At 39.2% G+C, this 17509-nt stretch overlaps 1 protein-coding gene across 3 annotated transcripts in view; it reads left to right on the top strand.

The window, feature by feature from the left end:
• LOC124800121 (protein pellino-like) overlaps window positions 1-17509 on the top strand; it is a 165057-nt gene that overhangs the window by 97106 nt on the left and 50442 nt on the right. The gene's annotated exons all lie outside the window — the stretch shown is intronic.

The raw sequence follows: 17509 nt of genomic DNA, 5'->3' as shown, positions 1-17509 counted from the left end.
AAAGAATTATCTGTATTTTATGTCTTTTGTATTTGTATATAGAAACTCATATGATATGTGTTACAGATATCAGATTTTTTAGGCTTATTCGGATAAAATGCTTGGTCTCCGTTCCAAGTCTGACATACTTCGAATTATTGTGAAGGATCTTCCTCTAACATGTGCAGTTTATAAGCTTCCTTCCTAAGCATATCTTGTGACCCTTGTCATTACTATATATTGCCACGGATGTTCTCTTTCAAATGTTTTTCAGCACTTCTCTAACACTACCTCCCACTAACTTTGTGAGGTGTGTATATCTTTATAACTATAATTGAGAGTGTATGTATATTGTTTTCACTTTTGAATCGCAGGACCATATGTCATTGGAGGCAGGAGTGGGTGGAAGAAAGGGGCAAGAAGCTATTTTCAATAAAATGCTTTGGCGTTGTCCTCACAGCATCAGTGGTTTCATGAAGTGCTGGTAATTCACTTGAAGGTTTAACACTACACTGTGAAGTATTGATTAATTCTTCATCAGGAGGGTGCTTATTGCATTTTAATATGCTGTATTTTATAAGAATGCACCCAGTTTTCTCCAGAAGAGAAATGCTTTTTCACTATTGTCCATAGTGATGTACCAAATTTCGAGCTGTTAACAAAATTTTTGTTCACCTCCTCAACTTATACAGATAAGAAGATAGAAAACTTCGGGCATATATTTTATCCAACTAACCCACTACTTTCAATTTGAATATTCTTAATTTTTTAACCTTTGTATTTATAGCAGTTTCACTATTTTGCTGTTTGTATTGTGCGTTTCCACTACTTAACAATGGGTTTATTCCATGCCAAGTAGTCTAGAGATGCTGTGTGACTTATCATGGATTTTGATAAAATGTTCTGTGAACATTCACACATGTTCCCCTATAACTGTTGGTAAAGTTTCATGATCACAAATTCAATACTTGCAGAGATATAGTCATCTGTTTGACTGCATAGTGCAGCTTTAAACAGTGCACCCTTCAGTAATAACTTATCAGTATAAGGTCTTAGAATATAAAATTTCATTCTCCTACTGCTTTCCAGTAGTAGACAAATTGAGGGCAAAGATGACGACTTCTGTAAAAATACGAAAAATGGATATTTTAGCCTACTTTTACATTAAGTTTTCTGCAAGCTCTTTTTAAACTTGTAATTTTATCCGTTGTCTTTCATTTCTTAGTTGCTTCAAAATTAATGGAAGTTTTTTTTATGTCTTCATAATTAAATTAAAGGCAGTTTGTTTTTTGCCGTATGTGTTTTGCGTCTTTTATTTGTGAAGTATTTTCAGTGGCCTTGTAATACATCTTGTTTTATGTATATAATGTGTTACACAGTAGCTACAAATATGTTGCTATATTATGTTTCCTTTTGTTATTCTCTTGTTTTCCAGGTTGGAAACAACTTGTGCAGTGCATTGTTTGGAGGTTAAATTATTATTTGGTGTTAGGCTTTCTGATGATGTCAATCGATGTGTGTCAACCTGGAGATGTGTTTACTTGGTCTGCATACTTCAGATGGCCAGTTTTTTGCGGGTTGCTATTTGGTGTGTGTGTGTGTGTGTGTGTGTGTGTGTGTGTGTGTGTGTGTGTGTGTTTCTTTTTCCCCTAATCTCTGTTGGTTATTATTTCGGTGGCTAACATGGTCAGTGAGTTATTTCTTATAGTGACTTGGCTATTAATTGCTTTCTTATTCATTGTAAGGCCTCTTTGTATATGAAAGTTATCCTGAAATGCTTTTTGTTGTAATTGTTTTTCATGACCTGTTCATTGTTGGATGGTTCGTGTCAGTGTTTTATCAGGTGTTAAGCAAAGGTAGAATCGCTGTTTTCATACTAACAGCTTGTTGTATGTTCTTTATACCTAGTTTTGAAATTTCTGTCTGTCATTCCCTGATATACTGATTTGCATTATTGACATTCTAACTGGTACAAGGTGTGTGAGAAAACTAGTGAGACTGACAGCACTGCGAGCAATCTGGCAATGCTGTAATGTTCTACTTCTGTAGACTGATGCGTTCATCGCTTCCAAATGCTCAGAGTTGCAGCTCTGTTCAGCTATAACATGATTTTTTAGAGTGCCATCAGTGAAGTTGTGCTTTTGTTGTGTGTTACGAAAATGGAACAGAGGAATTTATAGCAACGTTACACCATCAAGTTTTATGTTAAACTTGGGCATTCCATGAGTGTGATCTTTGAAAAGTTGAAGCAGGCCTATGGGGAACATTCCTTATCCAGATAAAATTTTTTTTGGTGTTAAAAATCTTTTTGGGAGGTTGAGAACACGTTAAATATGGACCTTGCTCAGGGAGACCTCAAGCTTCAAAAACCGGTGAGAACAGCAAATGTGTGCATGCTTTTGTGAGATCATACCAACGTTTGACAATGTGAATGATAGGCAACCTGCTACTGTATGTCAAATTTTGACTGGAGTTCCATATATTCTAGGCAAGTATATGCATCATGACACCAACTTGTCACATGGGTATTTCCATTGGAATTTTCCACTCTAAAAGGCATTCCTGTTGTTCCTTAGCCACCCTATTCACGTGATGTGAGTCCTTGTGACTTTTTTATTTTCCCAAAATTGAAGAATGTCTTAAATGGACATCACTTCGTGACTCTGGAGAATGTTAAAAGGACGTGATGAACCTGTTAAAGCCCTATTAGTTGAAGCCTTTCAGCACTGCCACCAAGAATGAGAAAGACAACTCTGCTGTAAAATTTGAAATTTTCCCGACAAATCAACTGTTCAAAAAGATTTTGGGCTTGCAGCCAGTAGTCGTAAACTTCATTGCACGATATTTCGGCTGGACCAACTGGCAGCCATCTTCAGGTGAGCCGAACGAGGACTGACGAAGACGTTCTCTGCTCCAGCTTATATAGTGCACTCATAGTACTGCCGCGCATGCGTTGCAGTTGCGGAGACAGAAGGGCCACACCGCCCAGCGGCAGCGCCCTCGCTGGTGGAACTGCAGTACTCAGCTGCCGTCGGTATTGTCGCTGGCCGCAGCTATCGAAGTCTTCTGGTGTCTTCGTCTCGATCAAATTTAGGAGATGACGGGATTCCATGCGTTATTCAATTGCTACTGCGGAAGGTGGGAATGAAATGCGAGCATATAAGGCCTTAAAAAAATATGATTATATTCCACTCATGCATGAATTAAATCTTAAATTTTTATCATGTTCTACAGTTGTTTGATACTCCCTGGTGAAGGTACCCCATTTATTCTCAAGTGGTTCAAAACAACCAACAGTCACCCTAATACAGTGTGACCTGCACAACGCATGTGCCACTCAGGTAGCACTGAGCATTGGGCAAGTGTCCAGAAATATGGAAATGATAAAACTCTGCCTGGGCCACAGCGACAAATGAAGGCCAGTGTACTTGTTTCTGTAAGAAAACATGTAGCTCAACATGGCACTCTCACTTGTCAGGTCAGAAGAAAACATACGCTCCATTAAAACAAAACTGTCAAATCCTGTCACAAATGTAGTGTATATGAGGGTAGTTTAGAAAGTTCTCGGAATGGAATAGGGAAAAAAGTACCTGCATCAATGAAACTTTTTTTAATGTAGTCTCCTTGTAGATTAATGTACTTGGTCAAACGATCTTCCAGTGCCTTGATCCCATCTCGAAAATGAGTTACCTCCAGGCCTGCAAAATAGTTGTCAATGTCGGCTATCAATTCTTCGTTTTAAGTGAATCTTCCACCAAGAAAAATTTTCAGTTTTGGAAAGAGATGGAAATCTGACGGAGGCATATCAGATGAATAAGGCGGGTGTGGCAACAATTCATACCGTGGTTTGTGTAATCTTGCCGTGGTGACAGCACATTTTCAAACTTTTCAAACCACCCTTGTACTTGCATGACAAATGCCTTACAGAGTTTCCTACACGATTATGCTTTTGTTCCTTGCCTACCTAACATCATTACATATAAAGTATCCTCATGCTGAGGAGTGATTGAAGACACTTTAAAAGAATAACTGTTTATTAACTAAACAAAAACTCAATGATGGTGTTCTTGAACGAACATACGTCAGAAATCTCTCTCCTATGATGTTTTTTGTGACATGCCTACACGACAAGCCGTAGAGTTGTGATAACTAATGGTGTGAAGACCTGTCATGTGACTGGGTAGGTGCTGCCGGCATATGACTGCTGACATACTGTTGGTGAAGACCACTATGAACGGGGCTGGGTATGTTGGCATGGAGTGGTGAGATGAAACTGCCACTACCGCCAGATAGTAGCGCTGGGTTTGAACTGCTGATGCAGCCAGACTGAACTCCTGGTACTGCCAACTTAAAGTGTAGGCTCTAACTCACTTCGCGCAGTCTGGCAGCTAGCCTAAATAAGTTGGCACCCCCAGACACATGTGTAACTCCATGGTAATAGCCTAGGTCATGCAAGGAAAGTCTCGATGTTGATGAAAGCCATTGATCCATGACCACCAGATGGGAAGTTACCATCATGGTATACCTGAAGTGCGGAGCAAATAGTTACCAAGAGGATACAACTTAATAGTTCATAACCTGTAATAAGAAAGTCATGTTATCAAATTTCAATTAATAATCATTGATTAGCAAAAATATATTTTATTTTGATTATTACTGTTCCATAGTAGTGTATGAACTACGTGCCCATGAGGCCATTATTAGCCCACTTGAAAAACCTCCTTGCAGAAATGATACTGCAAATTACTGTTAAAGTTGTTTATGTGGTCACTAATAAATCATATTGGTGAAAATTTTATAACTCTGTGACAAAAAGGTTCAGGGTATATGTGGTGCAATATTGAACGTCCTGATAACTAGGAAACAAGATAGTCAGAAAACCTTGAAAAACTTATGAAAAAGGGGTGTCTTGTCACCACTAATGACATATTTTAGGCTGTTTTTCTGCTACAGTGCCTACAGAAGCAAACTGGTTGTAAACTTCAAAATTTAACAGTGTATTACCAAGTCACTGTACATTGTGGTAGTAAAGTTGTTGCATAACAGCTAAAGCACATATTGTACACTGCTGGCCATTAAAATTACTACACCTCGAAGATGACGTGCTACAGACGCAAAATTTAACCGACAGGAAGAAGATTTGTGATTTGCAAATGATTAGCTTTTCAGAGCATTCACACAAGGTTGGCGCCGGTGGCGACACCTACAACCTGCTGGCATGAGGAAAGTTTCCAACGTATTTCTCATACACAAACAGCAGTTGACGGGCGTTGCCTGGTGAAACATTGTTGTGATGCCTCATGTAAGGAGGAGAAATGCCGACCATCACGTTCTCGTCTTTGATAAAGGTCAGATTGTAGCCTATTGCGATTGTGGTTTATCGTATAGTGACATTACTGCTCGCGTTGGTTGAGATCCAATGACTGTTAGGAGAACATGGAATCGGTAGGTTCAGGACGGTAATATGGAATGCCATGCTGGATCCCAATGGCCTCGTATCGCTAGCAATCGAGATGACAGGCATCTTATCCACATGGCTGTAACGGATCGTGCAGCCACGCCTCAATCCCTGAGTCAACAAATGAGGATGTTTGCAAGACAACAACCATCTGCACGAACAGTTTGATGACGTTTGCAGCATCATGGACTATCAGCTCAGAGACCATGGCTGCAGTTACCCTTCACGCTGCATCACAGACAGGAGTGCCAGCGATGGTGTACTCAACGACGAACCTGGGTGCACGAATGGAAAAACGTCATTTTTTCGGATGAATCCAGGTTCTGCTTACAGCATCATGATAGTCGCATCCGTGTTCGGCAACATCGCGGTGAACGCATACTGTAAGCGTGTATTCGTCATCGCCATACTGGCGTATCACCTGGCGTGATGATATGGGGTGCCATTGGTTACACGTCTCAGTCACCTCTTGTTCGCATTGACGGCACTTTGAACAGTGGACGTTACATTTCAGATGTGTTACGACCTGTGGCTCTACCCATCATTCGATCCCTGCGAAACCCTACATTTCAGCAGGATAATGCATGACCGCTTGCTGTAGGTCCTGTATGGGCCTTTCTGGATACGGAAAATGTTCGACTGCTGCCCTGCCCAACTGCTGCCCTGCCCAGCACATTCTCCAGATCTCTCACAAATTGAAAACATCTGGTCAGTGGTGGCTGAGGAACTGGCTCATCACAATACGCCATTCACTACTCTTGATGAACTGTAGTATCGTGCTGAAGCTGCATGGACAGCTGTACCTGTACACGCCATCCAAGCTCTGTTTGACTCAATGCCCAGGTGTATCAAGGCCGTTATTACGGCCAGACGTGGTTGTTCTGGGTACTGATTTCTCGGGATATATGCATTCAAATTGCGTGAAAATGTAATCACATGTTAGTTCTAGTATAATATATTTGTCCAGTGAATACCCATTTATCATCTGCACTTCTTCTTGGTGTTGCAGTTGTAATGGCCAGTAGTGTATAAACTCCCTTCAAGTTTTACACCATTGTCTCATTGTGTACATTTTGTTGAAGTTCATAGCAGTATGCCTGACATTTTTTTTTTTTTTAGAGAATTCATGTTACAGAGAATTTTGAGTACGTCTATTTATTGTGCAGAGAATTTTAGTATGTCTGTTAATTGTGCAATGCTGTTTACATGCAAGTTTAATTCCGGTCTAAAGTAAAGCATATTTTATGTTTGAATAGTTCGTGGCTTATATGAAACATTAGTGTACTTATTAAAAGTAGTGTAAATGTTTTGCTGCAGTCCATGGTTAAGGGGAGGTTTACTATCTTTTGGTTCAAAAAATCGATTTTTTAAAAAATTGCAGTGTTGGATCCATAAAAGTGTTTAGAATCCACACCTGAAACAGTTTTTCTGAATATGGAATGGAAATGTTTGTTATTCGTGGTTGAACAAAAAAGGCACCTGCCTGAAATCGGTCTTTTTCACGCACCAGTTTTTTTCTTTCGGAGGATGAGTTATTGTACCGGTGATCGAGAGGAAACACACAAAATTCAAATGAAAGTTTGAACGCTTGTGTTTGGAAGTTAGCCCCCAAGCATTTGCATTCTGGTGCGAAGACTGTGGAGACTGCGACTTTCCTAGCAGTGAGCAGCATCATTGAAGGGTATTCAGCAATTCTGAAGACCATAACAGTGATGGACGTCACCCTGGGACTCGATTCGATGCAGTTCGCCAAGCATTCGGACGACCACCAGATTAAAGCAGCCGGAAACCGCCTGTCACTGGCTGTACGAGCGGCTCTGGAGCAGTGCAGGATGGCCCAGATTGAGCAGAACACCCTCTGAGGAAGAAGGACTAGTTTATGGCTCTGGAATAGCAGATTGTATGTACGTTGCTTAATATTTCGTTTATATGTAGTCAAAACTTCAAATGCATTTTTCTCGAAATGACATTTTCCTTATCGCACGGTATGGTAACTTCAAATCTACTGAACCAATTGGCATGATTCTTTGTTTCCGACGAAGCTAACTAAATTGTCGAGGAGCTGTACCACTTTTATTACAATCCATCAACTATAAATATTTTTACTTGGCCGAGGAAGTCGAAAAATTGATGAAAAAAAAAACTATTTTTTTTTTTTTCAAATGGCCGCTATTTTGTTTCCTGTGGTACAAATAACCTAAGCGAGGTACAATTCGTAAAGAATCTTATATACTTTACTAACATCAACTCAATTTTGATCTCAGACGAGCCAGCTGACCTGTGACACACCGCGCGTGAAGGTCTACATCGAAATTTTGTTTCGTCTCGACGACACTTCCGCCTCTGCTCTTCGACTTTTGTGGTCAAAAAAATTCCAGTTTGTAGAGGAAATATAAATAAACATTTTGACCAAATTTGACATTGATATCTATAACACATCCCGAGAAGAAAATTCTCGAAGAACATGATTTTTTTGGGCCAATGATAGGAATCCTCCCCTTAAGGTTAGATGTAACTTGAGTAAGAGTGGCATATAATTGAAAGCACCTCCACTTTTTCATTGTTTTTTAGGGTCTTGTATGTTCACACTGCAATACCAAATATAGTTTTTTAGCTGGTTTAGATCATCACCTTCCAAATGGAGAAAATGGTTTAAAAGAGTTAGTAGAATTCTTTTTTGTAAAACTGGTCTACAAATTACCCTTTTTGGCATTATTAGAAAAATTGTTAACTTAGACCTCAATTTGTAAACTATTGGAAAGCAGCTGGCGAAAGAAATTTTATAGATTTCGAGATCTTGTGTTGGTAAGTTATTACATGCAAAGTTTCAGGTTTATACCACAATTGCTTCTGGAGATACAGAAAGCTTAACTCCCCATTTTATCTTGCATCTATTTTCTTTATCCAACTGTGCTTCATATTATCCAGAAGAAAATTTTATATGTGATTATTATTCAGTTTAAGAGAGTTCAAAAACTTGCACTAGATGGTCTAGTCTTTTTTCAAGAAAATATTACCAGAGATGTGTTTCAGAGTTGCCAAAAAGCTCAGGGTGGATTGTTATTAGCTGCACTTAAGGGTCAAACAAGTGACACTATAACTGCAAGTATTGTCCAATATTTATTGCGAACATGTGCAAATCTTCACATAAAGTTACAGCAAAATCCGTTATGGAAACTTTTCCGAAATTAGACTACTTGGCATGGAAAGGCCCAGTGTTCTGTGACTGTATACTACTACCGATAGGTCCACTAATTATAATGATACACATGTAGACAAGGTACTTCATGCTCCTATAATGGCAGTCATAGAGAAATTATTATGGCCAAAATATTCTCTGTTCTTTACGAGGATTCTTCATTTTAGTTATGCCTCTAATTGATGTTTTTGTAACATAATAATTGTATGTTATGTTATGGTTCATGCTCTTGAGGTTGTAATGTATGGATTTATGAATGTCATAAAATATTTTGGCTTCCTCTAAAGTGACATGTTACAAAATGGTTTTTCTCCAGCCTTGGAATTTTTTTTCTTTTATCATATGTGAGTTCACTTGCACAAAAGTGCGTACTAAATGTACGCAAATTGCAATGGAACTGATAAATTTCTCTCTTCCTTTTGGCATTTTCTGCTCAAGCACTTCTAACCCTTTCCACCCAATCCCCACCTCACACCCACCATCCCCACTGCACTCATAATATTTGCACTAAAAATAACCTGTATTATATATAATGATATTATGCCAAAGATAACTATAAACTAAACAGTAAAGGAAACTATAAGTACATTATAACACAGAACACGTCATGTTTTGTCTTTCACGTCATGTATTTTGTCACTATATTACCTCAAGGTGTGGTACTTTTTGAAGCATTGTAGGAGTCCTGGTTTTCTGGAATGTGTTACAGTAGTAAACAGTTTCCCTTCTGCCAACTTTTACCTTCCTCTTAGTGCAAACAGCACATCTTTTCAATGGAGTAATTGAAGTGTTGCTGCTTTGATAGTCTCTCTTCTTCATCAAACGTAGATGATCTTCCCTTATTTCTTCCATTTTCGTTCTGTCCATTTCCAACCAGAGCTTTTAGAAGCCAGTCCTCTCTCTCTCTCTCTCTCTCTCTCTCTCTCTCTCTCTCTCTCTCTCTCTGGCTTGTTTGGATTGTAACACCTGAAAATGACAGGCCTCTTGAACCCAGTAGTGCTCTCATCACTGATTATGTTGCCTTCCTGAAATGTAAAGTTCTCTGAACTTGTCAGTGTTCTACACTATGCTTTTCACTGTGGCCCACTTGTGACATTATCAGCTGGAGGTCATCTTGAAATTGGCCAAGCATAGAATGTCCAGAAAAATTTGGAGAAAACTAAAACATCTTTATGAAATGAACCCTTTCATGTCCATTCTTCACTGAAGTTATTCTGAATATCTGGCTGGGGGTTCATGTCCATATTTAGAATTCTGCCTAAGAATGCTTTTATTTCATTGAAAGTAATGTGTTTCCAATCTTCTCTGGCTGATCTCTGCCTCGGTGGTTCATTTTTCGTATTCTTTTTTGTTGCTAGCCTTTGAATACTTGTGTATTTTCTTATCTCAGTTATCAGTTCATGTATAAAAAATAACAAATAAATCCAGTACCTCATGAGATGCTGAAGAGGGGTTTTGAATTCATTTACAGCAGTGAAATTGGTTTTTGCAAAATGTAGTTGATATCTCTATTTTCACCATCAATCAGAAGCTTATTGGTCATCAGTGTCACTACTACTTATAGACTCTTGCTTGTTCACCACTTTCAATTTCTGTATTTTCACCTTCACTGTGTCTGTTTCATGACCTATAATTACTGTTGACATTGTTAAAACCACTCATATCCCTCGCACTTCCATCCAATACCTCCAATATTGTCTTAAGATTATCACATAAACTTGCTGTCTTTGTTGTTTTGGTTACAAACACTGCCTTCAAAATGAATGTGAAAACAAACCAGTGTGTTTAACAAATGGTTTCATTGCTTGCTGGCTGCTATCAGAACAATTCAGTACAAGAAACACGTTGCTGAGAGCCTAGACATACAGGTTACCATGAAATAAAGTTTGTAATGGGCAATGCCTGAAATGTGAGTCTATTCTGATGTTTATGCAGTTAGCGCCATCCCACCAGTTGAGTGCGAGGAAGGTTTGGGGGATAACTCATAGTAGAACAGACTGGAATGAAGGTGTGGGTGTCAGGTAAAGAAATTGGAGGGCAATGGTGGCAGGATTGGATATGCATGGGGAGTAGAGTGGCTAGTGGAGTTAAAGGCTGGGAGGACTGTCGGTCAGAAATTGTTTCGAAAGGATGTTTCTCATCTACAGAGTTCAGAGAAGCTGCAGTATCCATATGGTATGGGTTTTGAAGACTATTAAAGTCAAGCTTGTTGTGTTCAGCTGTGTTTCTTGTCAGTAGGTAGTGGCCATTCATTCGGGCATACGAGGGGCGTTTGAAAAGTCCGTGCAAACTCCGAGAGATGGCACCACGAGCACATATCAAGGTCATGTGTAGTTAGTAGCAGCTTTGGAAACAACGCACACCAAATTTCAGCCATATTGGTCTATTTCTTTGTGTTTGGCATTCATGTGAATCAAGGAAGTCGATTGATTGTCAAAAAAATGGACAAAAAATAATTTCGTCTGGTGATTAAACATTACTTTATGAAAGGCAAAACACCTCAAGAGACGAAAGAGAAGCTTGATAAACATTATGATGACTGCACTTTTGATTAGAACAGTTATAAGGGATTTCAAAATATGCGGAGTAGCTATGTGGGCACAAGTGATGCTGAATGTTCTGTATGCCCTGTGGAGGTTAAAACTCCAGAAATCATTGATAAAATCCATGATATGGTGATGGATGAGGGAAGAGTTCAGGTGTGTGAGATTGCTAGTGCTGTGGGCATTTCGAATGAACGGGTACATAATATTTTGCATTAACATTTGGACATAAGAAAGCTATCCCTAAGATGGGTTCCGCGATTGCTCACGCTTGACCAAAAACAGAATAATGTGAAGTGTTGCAAGGATGGTTTACAGCTGTACAGGAAGAATCTGCAGGACTATAAGTACCGTTTCATCACTGTGGAAGAAACATGGATACGTTACTATACTCCTGAGACCAAACAACAATCTAAACCATGGGTTACCAAGGGAGAATCTGCACCAAGAAAGGCAAAGACCATTCCTTTGGCTGGAAAGATTATGCTGATTGTCTTTTGGGATTCGCAAGAGATAATCCTCATCGACTATCGGGGAAGGGTAAAACTATTACATGTGAATATTATTCATCGTTATTGTACCGTTTGAAAACCAAGCTGCAAGAAAAACGCCGGCGTTTGGACTGCAAAAAAGGCTTTTCCCTCACAGCAAACACCTCAGCAGTTGCGGTCGCAAAATTAATGGAAATATGATTCCGAATCGTTTCACATGGCCCTCTATTCTCTAGACTTCGCTCCCTCGGACTACTATTTGTTCCCCAATTTGAAGAAATGGCTGGCGGGACAAAGATTTTATTCAAATGAGGTGGTGATTGCAGCAACTAATAGCTATTTTGCAGACTTGGACAATTCTTATCATTTGGAAGGGATCAACAAATTAGAACAGTGTAGAAGTCTAAAAGGAGACTATGTCGAAAAATAATAAAGGTTTACTCCAAACACTTGTGTAGTTTTTATTTTTGCACGAACTTTTCAAACGCCCCTCATACGATGAATTGGTTGTCATGCTCACATAATACTTTGTTCAGTAGTTGCAGGGGCAGTAGTCAGGATGATTGACCAATGTGGCCTTGTAACATTAACCAAAACGGCCTTGCTGAGCTGGTACTGCGAACAGCTGAAAGCAAGGAGAAACTACAGCCATAATTTTTCCTGCAGCCTTACTGTATGGTTAAATGATTATGGCTTCCTTTTGGGGTAGGTATTCCAGAGGTATTCAGCTCTCCGGGCAGGGACTGAAACAAAACTGGCATGCTGCAGATTATAACGTGTATTGTTACATCCCTTAATTGTGCAGGTAGGTTAGAAAATTTAAAGAGAGATATAGATAGGTTGAAGTTACATATAATGGGAATTGGCAAAGCTTGATGGCAGGAGGGACAGGATTCCTAATCAGGTGAATACAGGGTTACAAATAAAACGTGAAATAGGGGTAATGCAGGAGTGGGTTTAATAATGAATAAGAAAACAGAAATGTGGGTAAGCTACTATGAACAACATAGTGAATGCACTCCTACTACAGTAGTAAAAGTTTATATGCCAGCTAGCTCTGTTGATGACAAAGAGATTGAAGAAACGTATGATGAGATAATAAACTATTCATAAAGGTAAAGGAAATGACAATTTAATAAAGATGGGGGACTGAAATTCAATTGTAGGAAAAGGAAGAGAAGGAAAAATAGGTGAATGTGGGCTGCAGGAAAGAAATTAAAGAGGAAGCCACCTGGTAGAATTTTGCACAGAGAATAACTTAATCATAGCTGACACTTTGTTTAAGAATCATGAAAGTAGGTTGTATATGTGGCAGAGGCCTGGAGACACTGGAAGGTTTTAGGTAAGTTATATAATGGTACGACAGAGATTTTGGAACCAGGTTTTAAATTGCAAGACATTTTCAAGGGGAGATGTGGACTCTGACCACAATTTATTGGTTATGAACTGTAGATTAAAACTAAAGAAATGCCAAATAGATGGGAATATAAGAGATAGGACATAGATAAACTGGAAGAACCAGAGGTTGTAGGGAGTTTCAGAGAGAGCATTAGGGAATGGGTAGCTTTGAGAGATGAAATAGTGGAGGCAGCAGAGGATCAAGTAGGTAAAAAGACAAGGGCTAGTAGAAATCCTCGGGTAACAGAAGAAATATTTAATTTAATTGATGAAAGGAGAAAATATAAAAATGTAGTAAATGAAGCAGGCAAAAAGGAATACAAACATCTCAAAATGAGATCGACAGGAAGTGCAAAATGGCTAAGCAGGGATGGCTAGAGGACAAATGTAAGGATGTAGAGGCTTATCTCACTAGGGGTAAGATAGATACTGCCTACAGGAAAATAGAGACCTTTGGAGAAAGGAGAACCACCTGTTTGAATATCAAGAGCTCTGATAGAAAACCAGTTCTAAGCAAAGAAGGGAAAGCAGGAAGGTGGAAGGATTATATAGATGGTCTATACAAGGGCAATGTACTTGAGGGCATTAGTACAGAAATGGAAGAGGACGTAGATGAAGATGAAATGGGATGTAAGCTACTACGTGAAGAATTTGACAGAGCACTGAAAGACCCAAGTCGAAACACGGTGCCAGGAGTAGACAACATTCCATTAAATCTGCTTATAGCCTTTGTAGAGCCAGCCATGACAAAACTCTGCCATCTGGTGAGCAAGATGTATGAGACAGGCGAAATACCCTCAGACCTCAAGAAGAATATAATAATTCAAATCCCAAGAAAAGCAGGTGTTGACAGGTCCGAAAATTACCGAAGTATCAGTTCAATAAGTCACGGCTGCAAAATACCAACACAAATTCTTTACAGACGAATGGAAAAGTGGTAGTAACCAACCTCGGGGAAGATCAGTTTGTATTCCATAGAAATGTTGGAACACACGAAGCAGTTCTTACGGATTAAGGAATGGCAAACCTACATTTATAGCATATGTAGACTTAGAGAAAATGTTTGACAATATTGACTGGAATACTGTCTTTCAAATTCTGAAGGTGGCAGGGGTCAAATACAGGGAGCGAGAGACTATTTACAATTTGTACAGAAACCAGATGGCAGTTATAAGAGTTGAGGGGCATGAAAGGGAAACAGTGGTTGGGAAGGGAGTGAGACAGGGTTGTAGGCTCTCCCCAATGTTATTCAATCTTTATATTTTGCAAGTAGTAAGGAAACAAAAGAAAAACTTATAGTAAGAATTAAAATCCGTGGAGAAGAAATAAAAAAATTGAGGTTTGCTGATGACGTAATTCTGTCAGAGACAGCAAAGGACCTGGAAGAGGAGTTGAATGGAATGGACAGGGTCTTGAAAGGAGTATATAAGATGAACATCAACAAAAGCAAATAAAATCAGGTGATGCTGAGGGAATTAGATTAGGAAATGACACTTAAAGTAGTAGATGAGTTTTGCTATTTGGGGAGTAAAATAACTGATGATGGCCGAAGTACAGAGGATATAAAATGTAGACTGGCAATGGCAAGGAAAGTGTTTCTCAAGAAGAGAAATTTGTTAACATCGAGTATAGATTTAAGTATCAGGAAGTCGTTTCTGAAAGTATTTGTATGGAGTGCAGCCATGTATGGAAGTGAAACATGGACTATAAATAGGTTAGACAAGAAGAGAATAAAACCTTTTGGAGTGTGGTGCTACTTAAGGGGGGCTCTGGAAAGGCTCAAAATCATGAAAAGTTCAATTTTTACTTTTTTACTTTTTTGCGTTTTCTGAATCTGCAGACTATTACCTTTTAATAGATATATAATTTACTCAATCCCGAAGACTACAACTATTTTTAAATTTATTTTGAAATGTGTTCTACATGGGCGTGACCCACTGTGGCGCTGTTAAACTGCTGTCAAATGGTGTTGTTATTAACGTCCGTGTTCATCAGGTACATTTTAGTGATGTGAGATAAAGTATGTATTGTGGCTAACCTGTGATGGTTCAATATATATCGCTGGTGTGATTGTCGATTGTTTCATGTTTATTTACTCTGTCGTTATCTCGAAAATATTCGTAATTAATTCTGTTTCTTGAGTCTCTGTTTTGTTGAAGTATAATAATGAGTAAAAGTAAAGTTATTAGAAATCCTCTGAAGGCTTTTAAGAAAAGGAGAAATGTTGGAAAGCCAAAGGTAAACAATAAAGACTATAACCAAGTGAGTGAATCTAACCTCTCAAGTACACCTGCCCATAGCAGTCAAAGTGGGAAAGAAAATACTTCACAGAAGCAGCTTGGTTCAATGAGTGAAAACTATGAATGTTTTATGGGCGAATCGGATGTGAATGAAATATTTGATGTGTCGGTTCTCAAAGGAATTTTGTCAAACTGTGTAAGATGTATTCATTGTAGTGAAGTTGGTCTGGAACTCTCCATAATAAAGCACGTAGGACTTGCTAGTGAAATACAACCGAAATGTGATAAGTGTTCATACATGACCACCTTTTGGAACAGTGTTGCAGTAACTGCAACTGAAGAAAATGGTAGCAAAATCTACGAACACAACAACGAGCGATGCTTGCTTTAGACAAGGAACGCCTTCGGGCTGCAGACAGGGCTGTAAAGAGTCTAGAAATACAAGCAAGAGTAAACAGGAGGAGGAACAAGAGGAAGCTGGAGGAGGAGTTTGCAGAGGATGAAGATAATCCATCCTATGGACCTGGAATGCACTAAAAAGTTAATCCAATCTTTGTCGCTCGATTCCCAAAACTTTTATTTTCTCACACTAATTACGTGTTTTCTAAGGATCTTCCAAACATATGTTTCAAACTTTCAGTAAATGTTACACAGTACCTTCTGCATAATTTAACACAGCCTTTTTCCAAAAAACTGTTTATTTTTGAATATATAAATAAAAAATTGCAAAAAAAGTTGTGAATTTTCATTACAATTGAAAAAAAAAATCATCTTTTATAACTGAACTAAAATTTTGTAAAATCCCTGTGTTAAGTTGTAGCTCATATTCCAATAAATAATCTGTAAAAAGTTCAACTTCTTACCTCAAATACTTTGTGAGGAAAGATGTAATTTATAAGCGTTATTTTAACATTGCAAGTATAGGGCGTTCCGGAGCCCCTGAAGTATGCTGAAAATTAGATGGGTAGATAATGTAACTAATGAGGAGGTACTCAATAGAATTGTGGAGAAAAGGAATTTGTGACACAACTTATCTAGAATAAGGGTTCGGGTGGTAGAACATGTTATGAGGCATCAAGGGATCACCAGTCTAGTGGTGGAGGGGGAGGAAAGTATGGAGGATAAAAATCATAGAGGGAGACTACGGGATGAATACACTAAGCATATTGAGGAGGATGTAGGTTACTTGGAGATGAGGAAGTTTGCACAGGATAGAGGAACATGGAGAGCTGTATCAAACCAGTCTCTGGAATGAAGACCACCACAACACCATTAGCAACAGCATGCAGGAACTGGAGTAGCATATGTGAGATGGATGCCCAGAACAGTTCTGCAGTCTGAGTTTACCACAGGAGTATAGCACCGGTGGAAAGACATTCAGTGTAATTGTGGCAGATGGACCAGGGTATTTTGTAAATTGTGTGGGTGGTGGAATATGCTTGGGAGAGAGTAGTACGGGCTGTGTCAGGATGTTCATTTCTGGGCACTTTGATTGGTGGTTGAAGCACTAGTGAAGGACACGATTTAAGTTGTTATAGTTCAGGATGATATTGTGTAATGAGTAGGTGCTGGTTGATTTCACACCTCCTACTCTCGCACACTTCTTTCAGCAGTTTTTCTTGCTTCCTGTGTTCTATAGAACTTTCACATCCCATCGTCCTTATTATGCCCCACTCCAACTCCTCTGCCTGTTCCAGAGCAAGCTCATTGGTGCCACATTCTTTTTCAATGCACTTGCTGCCTCCTCTTCTCAGCTGCCAGTCACTGTTTCCTCCCACCTTTTCTTCTCTTTCCTTGCGTCTTCTGCCTCTTAGCTCTCCTCAGTCACAGCACATGATACAGCCCCTCTTATCACCTCAAAGCAGTGCCAGGACTGTATTGTAAATTAGTGTGTGTGTGTGTGTGTGTGTGTGTGTGTGTGTGTGTGTGTGTGTGTGTGTGTGTATTGGGGGAGGGGGGGGGGGGGGTCAGAGGCTTGTGAACTATGTGGTGGGTTGTCACTGCTTCCATTACTTATATTCCACCAAGGACTTGCCATTACAATAATTGTGAATTAGTATTTTCATTTTCATTGTAGCCACCCCATCGTGCACTGGTGCTGCTGTTCACTATGTGGTTCCAGTTACCTGACACTTGCAGTCACGTGTGTGAGTTGGGTTTGAGTGAGTGTGTGTGTCATCTATTTTTGATGAAGGCCATAC

Source organism: Schistocerca piceifrons, chromosome 1 (genome assembly GCF_021461385.2).
Source record: "Schistocerca piceifrons isolate TAMUIC-IGC-003096 chromosome 1, iqSchPice1.1, whole genome shotgun sequence".
NCBI lineage: Eukaryota > Metazoa > Arthropoda > Insecta > Orthoptera > Acrididae > Schistocerca > Schistocerca piceifrons.
This window is presented reverse-complemented; position numbering and strand designations above follow the sequence as displayed.